Source organism: Mastomys coucha, unplaced genomic scaffold (assembly GCF_008632895.1).
Source record: "Mastomys coucha isolate ucsf_1 unplaced genomic scaffold, UCSF_Mcou_1 pScaffold7, whole genome shotgun sequence".
Taxonomy (NCBI): Eukaryota; Metazoa; Chordata; class Mammalia; order Rodentia; family Muridae; genus Mastomys; species Mastomys coucha.
The window spans coordinates 63,349,672-63,360,994 of record NW_022196913.1 but is presented as its reverse complement, the minus strand read 5'-3'; the positions used below and the strand labels follow the sequence as shown (position 1 = coordinate 63,360,994).

General features: G+C 47.3%; 2 long non-coding RNA genes across 2 annotated transcripts in view; one reads left to right on the top strand and one right to left on the bottom strand.

The window, feature by feature from the left end:
* Window positions 1-1,117, bottom strand: part of LOC116082184 — a 1,953-nt gene extending 836 nt beyond the window's left edge. The window contains exons 1-2 of the long non-coding RNA XR_004115201.1: window positions 726-1,117; window positions 171-235 (exon numbers count right to left, since the gene is read on the bottom strand). This is a non-coding gene — a long non-coding RNA (uncharacterized LOC116082184). The remainder of the gene's footprint in view (window positions 1-170; window positions 236-725) is intronic.
* LOC116082185 lies at window positions 955-1,528 on the top strand. The gene is made up of 2 exons (XR_004115202.1): window positions 955-1,199; window positions 1,453-1,528. It is a non-coding gene; the product is annotated as an uncharacterized LOC116082185 (long non-coding RNA).
* The last annotated feature ends 9,795 nt before the right edge of the window (window positions 1,529-11,323 follow it).

Here is an 11,323-nt window from a genome sequence, read left to right as displayed (position 1 = left end):
CCCAGAACCCCTTCACAGCTAGAACACCCCAGAACCCCCTCATAGCTAGGACACCCCAGAACCTCCTCACAGCTAGGACACCCCAGAACCCCCTCACACCTAGGACACCCCAGCTCCTGGTTTTGTATTTTTGTTTCTCCAAGTGATGGATATTCATACATCCATGTTACCTGTTCTTCTTGAGTCTGTCCTACAACAGAACAAACCTAGCAGGATACACAGAGTGAGATGTCATCTAAAGTGGGCAGGAGGAACAGCTTCGTGACATACTTCTTCAATCCCAGCAACGGCAAGACGGGAGGCAGAGACAAGTGGCCCCTGGAAGCTGAAGGCCCTCTAGCCTGGCCTCAAAGTTCGGCACAGTGAGAGATTTCCTCTCAATCAAAAAGTGGCAAGAGCCTGAGGGACGACGTCAGAGCTTGCCCTCTGTGAGTGCAGGGCACATGGGCACAAACACAGAATTACGGCTAGGCAGGGTGGTAAATGTCTACAGTCCCAGCATAGCCCTGGCTCAAGGAGGTGGGGGAGGGGCGCGGTTGAAGACAGAAGGACCCAGATACAACTGCAAGGTTAAGGACAGTTTGGATTAGATTACATTTCAAAAAAAAAAAAATCTTAATAAATTCCAGTTTCCAATAGGGCATACTCCTCTGCTGAGCCAAGGGCATTCACTGCTACAAGGAATCGACACAAATTCTTCCCATCTGTTTTGTAGCATGTTTTACCTTCTAAATATGTATGGAAGTTCTCTGGGCCCCCTTTATAATTTCTGGCTGCTGCTTATACCCTATTTCAGATGTAACCTTTCCCCTCCATCACATCCAGCCCCCTGGACCAGGGATTGAGATTCGTCCATGCAGGTGCAGAGGCTGGCTGAGGGAGCAGCCTCCAGCGGACCAGGAGCTTAGAACATTTCCTTTGTGACACCATCAACTCCTCTCCTGTCCTCTACGCTGTCAGATCACAGACCTCAGCCTGGTGAGCTGTCACTGTGGCTTCCAGACGTGGGCAGTTTAACTTCCGAGCCTCTGGGCTTCTCTAGGCTCAGTGACGTGTGGCTGATCGACTGAGTGTGGTACCCGTATTAGTAGACAACACTGCCCATCTGCTCTCTCTGGCAGAGTGGTATTCTAATCTCAGTCTCCACTTCCTGACACCTTCTTCACCGGGCTGCCTTCTTTATAAAGAGCCACACCCTGGTAAGATCAAAGAAGAAAGAAGCAGGGTGGGAGAGCCTGATTCTGATTCAGTTCCTGAAACTAGGCAGAGGGAACCGCTTGGGGAACTCCAGCCTTGCTGTGTAGGTGACACATTACCTGAGCTCATTCTGGGTCTCTCACCCAAGACTCAGCTCATGACGTTTTCATGACTTAACTCTTGGGTGGAGACATGTAAACAGAGCCATTCTGCACACAGCAGACCAAAGCCACATATTTACTTTCTCCTCTTTAGGCCGTGAGATCAACTTAAAAGTTTCTCCACACTCAGTGAACCAGTTTTAAGTAATTGAATTAAAGTTTGAGCTAGAGCTTGTAGTCTTGACTGGTCCTGTTAGATGGTTTGGGCAGGGTTCAGTCTCTCAGAACCCTTACATCTCAGAGGTCAGAACCTTTGCCCAGCGTTCACCAGGCCCAGGGTTCTACCTCCAACATCACAAGCAAAACAAACAAGGAGGCCCTGCTCATCATCAGACACCTACCGTGCACCAGGATAATTACAGAGGATCAAAGTTCATCAATGAATTAAAAAGCCCTGCCTTCATGGGGCCCACAGTGTAGGAAGGGAGAGCGGAAGATCAACCCAGTAAACAGTGTTTCTCCTCCTCCCTTCTCAGAAGGACAACCATCAAGTGACCTTATGTATGATTTCCAGACACCAGGAGCAAAGGCATTCTGGGTAACCTTCCTGACCCTGTGTATGTACATGCGTGTGTGCAGATGCGAGCGTGGGTGTATCCCCTTTCTTCCCATATGTCACACCTTTCAGGTCCTGTTCACTATTGAAAACCTGTCTTCTAGTCCCTTAGGTGGTTTACACAAGTCCCGCAGATGGCTTTCTGGTCAGAGAGCCCGCAGTATGAATCCTGGTTACCTGCTGGAAATCTAAAATCCTGTGACCTGAGCCAACATGGGCTTCGGAAGAGACATTGATATCAATATACACTTAAGTCTTAGTGAGGGTTTCTACTGCTGCAATGAGACACCATGACCAAGAAGTAAGTTGGGTATATTCAGCTTACACTTCCACATTGCTGTTCATCACCAAAGGACGTCAGAATTCAAACAGGGCAGGAACCTGGAGGCAGGAGCTGATGCAGAGGCCATGGAGGGGTGCTGCTTACTGGCTTGCTTCCACTGGCTTGTTCAGCATGCCTTCTTATAGAACCCAGGACTACCAGCCCAGGGATGGCATCACCCACTATGGGCTGAGCCCTCCCTCTTTGATCAACAATTGAGAAAATACCTTACAGCCAGATCTCATGGAATCATTTCCTCAACTGAGGCTCCTTTTTCTGGGATAACTCCAGCTTATATCAAGTGATACACAAAGTCAGCCAGTACAACCTATGACTTTCGCAAAGTCATATGATTATTCTGGAAATAATCAACATTTGCAATAGTAGCTGATTAGATTGCAAATACCAGGTTCTACTCTAGGAATGCTTCAAGCAGGATTCTCATTAGATCCACGCCAGCCCTCAAATGCTCAGCAGGTTACAGAATGACTCAAGATCCCAACCTAGATGTGTGAGAAGCCAGACAAAGCAGTCTCTGCCTGTCCTCAGACTCCCCAAGTAGCCAGCCAGGCCTGGCCTTGAACCCTTGATTCTTCTGTCCCACCCCCTCCCTAAAAGCTGAGATTAGAGGCACAAATGTCCAGAGATAGCTTTGATCTTAGGAGTTCCTAATAAGAAGCAAACACACAGAAACAAGTGACAGCGTGGCCCTTGCATGGTTCCAAATCAGAGGCTCGCTGTGTCTGATGGGCCCACTTGAAGCAAATTACCCCCTTGTCTTGTGACCATCTGATATCTACGCCCTGCTGTGTCACTGTTCCTTGTGCCAGGATGCCAACTATGACTCTGACAGTACCCCGCCAACCTTGGGCTTGACACCAACTGCTAATCCTTTCCAAAAAGGGCCTCAAAATCATGCTTCCCAAATTCTGCCATCCCCCCTTGCTACATAAGGTTTAACTTCCTTCCAGTGGAAGCTCATCGACAGTACAAATGCTTGCTTTTCCCTGCTAGGTTTTCTTCTAGAGTTGCTTTTCTATTCGTCTTCTAAGTACATGGTGGAGCATGCCTGTGATCCCAGGAGTCGGGACACAGAACCAGGAAGGAGACTGTAAGTTTGTGGCCAACTTGGTCTACACACACATGCATATACACATACACACACACATACATACATACATACATACATACACATACACAAATATACACATACATATACACATACATACTTACACATACATGTACACACATGTTCCAAAATCAAATAAAATGCTTATTTCAAGTGTTTATTGGTGTAACAATTAACCACCTAAGTGGAGTTACAGGGGTTTTTGTAAGCATTCTTACAAACTTCTCAATATCTGAAGTTCTGGTGTGTTTCGATACATTATGATGACAGTTCTTCCCCCAGAGCTCACTTACATCCTTTAGAAACTATGGTGGGCAACTTTTTAAAAAGAGAAAAAACGAAACGATAAAACCTCTTGTTTCTGGCACAAAGAGCCTGGTCCAGGTCCTGGTAGCAGGGATATTTAGGAGGCAGGCACAACTTTCACCTCTGAGCTGCTTCTATGCCAGGCTCTGTACCTGACTTGGGAGAACCTGTGGTGCCCACGTGTCCTTGTCCAGAGGTGAGGTGGTAGACGTTAGGATAGTCTTCCAGGGGCTGGTGCAAATTCAAGTGAAACCCGAAGCCAGAGCAGAGTCTTAAGGGCCTGGAAGATTTGCCAGCAACGAAAAGAGAACAGATGAAGAGGTGAGAACCGCCCCTCTGTCACAGAAAACAAGGAAGTGAGAACCAAGTGGGACCTCAAGCCGCTCACCATGCTCCGGCGTAGCGGTCTTCAGACACACCAGAAGAGGGTGTCGGATCTCATCGCCGATGGTTGTGAGCCACCATGTGGTTGCTGGGATCCAAACTCAGGACCTTCGGAAGAGCAGTCAGTGCTCTTACCCGCTGAGCCATCTTACCAGCCCGATCCCAGGACTCTTGAAGTCGAAGCAAAGGATTAAAAGTTTGAGGCCAAACTGGGCTATGCAGCAAAGCCTGTATCAAATATACCAGACAACCAAAAGTATCCATATTCACAATGTCCTCAAATGATTCTGCACCTTGCCCACGCTCTGCCAGGAGACACATTTTGAACACGAGACAAATGGCTAACAGAGGTGCCTATGTAACATATCAAAGCAGACCTGACCTCCAGGTTCTCCCAGCGACCCTCAGTCACTGTTACAGGGCATGGCTGGCATACCCATCCCAACCTCCCATCCCTGCCCTCCACTCTGCTCTCTACAGCCCTCAGGTGTGGAGAGCGGTAGAGCTGGAGAGGCATTCGCCTTGACAAGATGGCGCCTACATCCGCTGTCGACTCCTGGTAAACAACTGTTTGCGCATGTGCATAGAGTGAAAAGGCGCCAAGTCACGGCCCATCCCGGGGCGTCACATGGGGTGATGAGCAAACAGCCAATCATGGGCAGACACGCCGTGCTGTGGTGTATATAAGCAGTGCCGATTAGTGGCTCGGGGTCTTCCTCTTCATGATGCAATAAATGCTTGCTGTAGAAGGATCCTAGTGTCTGCGTGTCTTCTTGCTGGCAAGACGACTGCGCGGGCTACACTCAGGCTAGGCTGTCCTTCTCCCAGAGGCTCTTCCCTATATAATCCAGACATTTTGATTACCCTCCTCCTTTTCTATCTTTGGCCTCCTAGCAACTGCCCCGTTCACCTCCCTCCCCTCCCCCTCTCCCTCCCCCTGCCCCTCCCCCTCCCCCTACGTGGCTCAGGGTCCTGACCACTCTGGACTCTCCTATTTGTCTCTGCCTCTGGCTGTACTCTCCCTTTCATCTTCAATAAAATATTCTCCACTATACCTAGGAGCATTTGTGTCTTCTTTTTTTTTTTCATTCCCTGATCTAAGAGCCAAGGCACCACCTCTATTTCCTACGGGGTTCGAAGTGATGACCAAAGCAAAAATTATGTTCATTCAAAATATGATTTAAAGGTTGGCGAGATGGCTCAGCGGGTAAGAGCACTGACTGCTCTTCCAAAGGTCCTGAGTTCGGATCCCAACAACCATATGGTGGCTTACAACCACCTGTAATGAGATCTGATACCCTCTTCTGGTGTGTCTGAAGACAGCTACAGTGAATTACGCTGGAGTAAACGGGGCTGGCAGAGGTCCTGAGTCCAATTCCCAGCAGCCACACACATGATAGCTCATGGCCATCTGTACAACCATACATAAAATTAATCTTTAAAAAATATATGATTTGGCCGGGCGTGGCAGCGCACGCCTGTAATACCAGCACTTGGGAGGCAGAGGCAGGCAGATTTCTGAGTTTGAGGCCAGCCTGGTCTACAGAGTGAGTCCAGGACAGCCAGGGCTACACAGAGAAACCCTGTCTCGAAAAACAAAAAAAATTATATATATATATGATTTAAAGAAGACACGCAGACACTAGGATCCTTCTACAGCAAGCATTTATTGCATCATGAAGAGGAAGACCCCGAGCCACTAATCGGCACTGCTTATATACACCACAGCATGGCGTGTCCGCCCATGATTGGCTGTTTGCTCATCACCCCATGTGACGCCCCGGGATGGGCCGTGACTTGGCGCCTTTTCACTCTACGCACATATATATATATATATATATATATATATATATATATATATATATATGATTTAAAACACCTTCTTTTAGACCCACAGCAAACTGTAAGGAGAACTTACAAAGGCATAAATCTTTACCCCCTTATTTATTTTGTCTTCTTTTTTTAAATGTGATGTGAATTTTTAAATTTTTTAAAAGATTTTTATTTTAAGTTTACTTTATGTACTTGCCTGCTTTTATGTGAATGTGCCATGTACGTGCCTGGTGCCTGTAGAAATCAGAAGTGGGTGTTGGATCTGAAATGGAATTTCAGACAGTTGTGAGCTACCATGTGGTTGCTGGGAAGTGAGCCTAGGTCCCATGTAAAACCAGCCTGTACTGTTAAATAAATGTATGAATGTATGTATGTATGCCACTAATACTTGGTGTGCTCATAGCTCTGGACAGACAGCCTGAAAGGCTGAATACACTGTAAATATAAATAATCCAGAAAATGTCTCTCTTACAATGTTTTCACTCAGTAAAATTTTAAACTTCTAGAGACAGTCTGAGAACAAAGTCTCCACAACAGGGTTCCCTTCACTGCGGAGCGCCCCGCTCTCCTTATTCTGGCTCCAGCATGGCATTGCTATGGCTGCTGTTTTTAGGACTAAACCATTATTTATTATTTACAAACACTCCAGTGTGTATGTCCTAAAACCATCTAAACAAATACAGTTCTTCAAGGTCAGGATGTTTAACATAGATACATTAACAAAATCAAAAATTCAGATTTGGTCAGTTGTCCTTACATGGCAATCTCCCTTAGGTTTTTTTTTGGGGGGGGGGGGGTTGGTTGGTTGGTTGGTTGGTTTTGGGTTTTTTTGGAATTTTTTTTTTTTTTTTTTGAGGCAGAACCTCTCTAAATGACCCAGGACACCATGAATTCGTGATAGACACTCTCCAGGCGTGAGATTATAAGTGTGATCCTCTGTTCTGTCTATTTGCATTTTGTTTGTTTTTGAGACAGAGTTGGACTGATGGGTAATTCCTTGTGTAGACTCGAATGGCCTTGAACTCACAGAAATCCACCTGCCTCCTTCACAGGGCTGGAAGGAATGGTGCTCCCAGTTTACCTCGCCTTTCGAGAAACAGTGCCGGTTGTTAGAGAGCACATAGCTTTCACAGTTAGAATCTAGGATTTCCCCCCCTTATTTAGAGCAACAAACCCCCAAGGACTTGGGTTCCAGTTTTCTCTCCTATAAAATGAGAGTGTTAAAGCCTATATCAGAGTTCTTCAGAGAAACAGAAGTAAAGGAAGCACACATGTAGGTATTTGATGCTTGAGGTTCAGAGCTGGGCGCACCGTGCCCTGGAGACTGAACGTCCCAGGAATATGCCTGCAGGTTAGAGCCTCAGGAAAGGCGGTGCCTGCAGCCCAGAGACAGAGCTTCTGCCTCGGGTTCCAGTCACAGCGTGAGAACCAGGAGTCTACGTTTTCCTGGGTTTTTTTTTTTTTTAACGTTTATTTATGCGTGTGTGTGTGTGTGTGTGTGTGTGTGTGTGTGTGTGTGTGTGTAGAGGTCAAAGGACAAATAGAGGTCAAAGGGCAACTTGGTTCTCTCCTTCCACCATGTGAGTTCCGGGGATTAAACTCATCATCAGGCTTGGCCACAGGAACTTTCTTTATTCTCTGAGCCACCTCACCAGTTCCATATTGTCTAACAAATATTTCCTTTGCTCTAGGACCCAAGGAGGGTTCATTACATCTACTTATCATGTCTGGCTACTGTCCTGTAAGCTGGAAGTGTCTGCCTTCTTTGTCTTTAATGATCTTACACAGAAGGATTATAAGTCTCGACAGATGTCCTGGAGCTGGGCTCAGTGTCTCTCTTTGGTAACGCTCAGGGTCTCCTGTTGGAAGAAGTAACAGACGGTATGCTGTCCTCAGCATGTCCTGTCTGAAGCAGCAGAATCTTCCTTGGCCCTCTTTTGAGTGATATTTGATCCCAGTGGTATTTCTGGGTTCCCCTTTATTTAAGAACGAACGTGTCACTTAGGAGACGGTTCCCCACATCTCTGCAAATGTTCTTGTCATAAAGTTCCAGCCATGAGTGTTAGCACCCGCTCATAATTCTTGCTGTGATGGTTATAAAATAGCTGACAAGATCATTTGTTGTATTTGAGTATTTGCTTTTTCCAGAGATGATTCCCCACCACCACACCCACACACCTCAAGACAGTCAGCCATGTAAAAGCTCTGAGAAGGAACACAGTATTGCTATCAGCGGGATGACAGGGTGGCAATTCTGCAGAACAAGCCTGATGTATTTAAGGCCTGGGTTGTGAGCCAAGTGTGACCGTGTATGCACGTGATCCAACGTTCAAGATGCTGACACAGGAACATTGCAGAGGGCTTGAGGGCAGCCTGAGCTACTTCCATTCTAACTTCAGAAGCACAGAAATGTCCTGTCTGAAAATAACAACAATAAAAATAAAACAGCTTTGGAGGCCTAGGGAGACAGCTAAGTTGATAAAGTGCTTTCCACACAAGCATGAGTTCAGGTCCCCACACCAACACAAAAAGCCAGGCATGGCAGTACATGCCTATAATTCTGAAGTTGGGAAAACAGAGGCAGGAGGATTCCTTAGGGGTTGCTAGCTAGCCATTCTAGCCAAAGTGGCAAACTCCAGCTTCCGGGACTTTAAAAGTAAAGTGGAAAGGGATTGAGAAAGCTCTATGACATCAACTCCTGGCCTTCACACTTACGTATACACATGAGTGCACACACACGCGCACACACACACCATACACGTGTGTGTTCTTGCACCTGCACAGAAACACACAACTCGCACGTACACACACATGCACACACAAACATGCGCATTCCTCCACCTGGGTCTGCAGAGACTTATACACAATTGACATATCAATCGATTGCTCCAGAGGAATGGGACGGGCACTATTGCTAACAGCGGCTTTTACAGATAGAGAGAGTTCTACCCAACACAAGTGCGAGCTCATGTGGGTCTGCTGCCCACTCAGAGCAAGCTGGCCTCTGCACATCACAGACAAGCGATAGTACTATTAAAAGTAAAAGCTTTATCTGGCCCATCTTTCTCAGAACGGCTTTCCTGGAAGGTCCTCATTGGCCCACAGGTTTACTGGTAAGTCAGGACAAGTCGCTGTGTATTCTCTCCTGCCTCTGACAACCTTATCTGCCTAGGTGCAATGTTACCATTCTTCTAGACGCATCCAGGGTGGGAAGCAGCCCTTACCTCGTCAGGGACTCAGCAGAAAGGCCGCCACTGGCAGGTTTGCCTGCAGTCCTTTGTGTGCGTAGGGAGCAAGCCCAGCCTGATTTCATCACAGGCCCAGAAGACAGTGTAACTGGAATGCTATTTTGTAACTAACAATGGCTAGGGGCTAGCTGGGAGAGAGCTTGCCCGCAGTGGTTTAACACAAAAGGAAAGCCTGTTGTAAGTAGGTTAGGCCCATTGCTTTTGGTAGCAGAGCCAAAGCCAGTACAGTTCACATCAGCGTGAAGCCCTGCACTTGACCTCAAGAGTGACAGTCTACACACACACACACACACACACACACACACACACACACGCACACACATACACACACGCGCGCGCGCGCACACGAACGCACGCTCGCACGCACAGCAGGTATTTTGCACCACAGGTTCTTCAGCTACTTCTGGCTCAGGCTCCTGGGGGAGAACTGGCTGGTACAAACTTGCGCCCTAATCATTCATTCTGAAACTCGCACTTAGTCCTTAGGACACACTGGGAGGTAAAGGTCTCAGAGCAGGGCAGTGTTTGCAAAATAGGTGTCAAACTAGTGCAGTGCGTGCTAAGAGAGTGCTCTGGGACTGGGCGTGATGACACAGGCCTCCTATCTCAGCACCCTGGAGGCAGAAGCAGGTGGAGCTCTGTGGAATATCTGTAGCTTCAGGGCCAACCTGGTCTACATAGAAAGTTCTAAGCCAGCCAGAGGTACATAGGGAGACCTTCTCTCAAAAAAAAAAAAAAAAAAAAAAAAAAAAAAAAAAAAAAAAAAAAAAAAAAAAAGAATAATGAATAAATTCTACTAGCTGGGTATGGTGATGCACACCTGTAAATCCAAACTTCAGGATTGTTAGGAGTTTGAGGCTATTTTGGGCTATATTACATTGTGAGACTCTAGCTCAACGAACAAGAAAGGGAGATTAGGCAGAAAGGAAGACAGGACAGAGGGACCCCCCACCAACTGAGCTTCCTTCTTGCTCCCCAGAGTTCCGAGTTACAGCCTCCATTCACCTTCGATCAACGAGTAAGTTCTTTACCCTTTACTACCCATTTCTAGAACTCTGCCAAGCACTGCAGATAACAGCAGGAACTCCTCTGAAGGCAGCGATCTCTGCCCTCCGTGGTCGCTCACAGCTGCGAGCATTTCCAGTGGTCAGCTGACACCTGAGCTTTGACCAACCATTTCGAGCCTATACATAAGTTAGGCTCTGGCTCCCTGGCAGGTCAATCGTTTCTTGGTTTTATTTACCCTCGTTCATTCTTCACACTGTTGTGTAGCTTGCTTCCTACAAACCGAGAGAACGTGGGACGTTAACTCTCCCGGGCGTCCAGTAGGCACCATTGCTTTGCGGAGCTTAAGTAGATGTCAGAGATGTGAGCCCACCTTTTGGCTTCGTGACTGGTTGGCCAGGCCCTCATTTTGTCTTCTAAGGTTGGAGGAAGACGTATCCCGAGCTTTGACGTGGGAAGGACGCAAACACCTAATGGCATCTGGTGTGCTGACGTACGTCATATTCCTCCCTTCCGTGCCTCCAAAACTGTCCTTCTTAGAACTCGGACTGAAGTGATCAGACAGCCAAATAAGCCACGCAGACAGGCCTCGGTGCAGTGCCAAAGGCGTAGGCGGCCTCTGCAGCCATCCTGGCTCCTGGTAACACCACGGACAAGGAAAAGGAACGCGCAGCTGCCTCCATGTGCTTTCAAGCAAGGCCGGAGACTCCCCAGTGTTGAAGATATATGTCCTTATTAATTTGGTTTTGTTATTTGTTTGGCCAGAGGCTGAAGGCAGGCCCCATTCCCTACCACATCTATGCACCTTTATCCCCTCCGTACCAACTTCTCTGCTTCTAGGAAATCTTAAGGATTAAAGTGGGTCAACTGTTTTCTTGGGTTTAGTGTTTTATAAACCACGTAGGATTACTTTTTTGTTTGTTTGTTTGTTTGTTTGTTTGTTTTCGAGACAGGGTTTCTCTGTGTAGCCCTGGCTGTCCTGGAACTTACCCTGTAGACCAGACTGGCCTCGAACTCAGAAATCCGCGTGCCTCTGCCTCCCAAGTGCTGGGATTAAAGGCATGTGCCACTACTGCCTGGCAAAAATGTGTAGCCCTGGCTGGCCTCGAACCCATGATCTTCCTGCCTCTGCCTCCTTCAGCAAATCCTACCGGTGTGCGCCACAACTGGCACAGCAGCCTT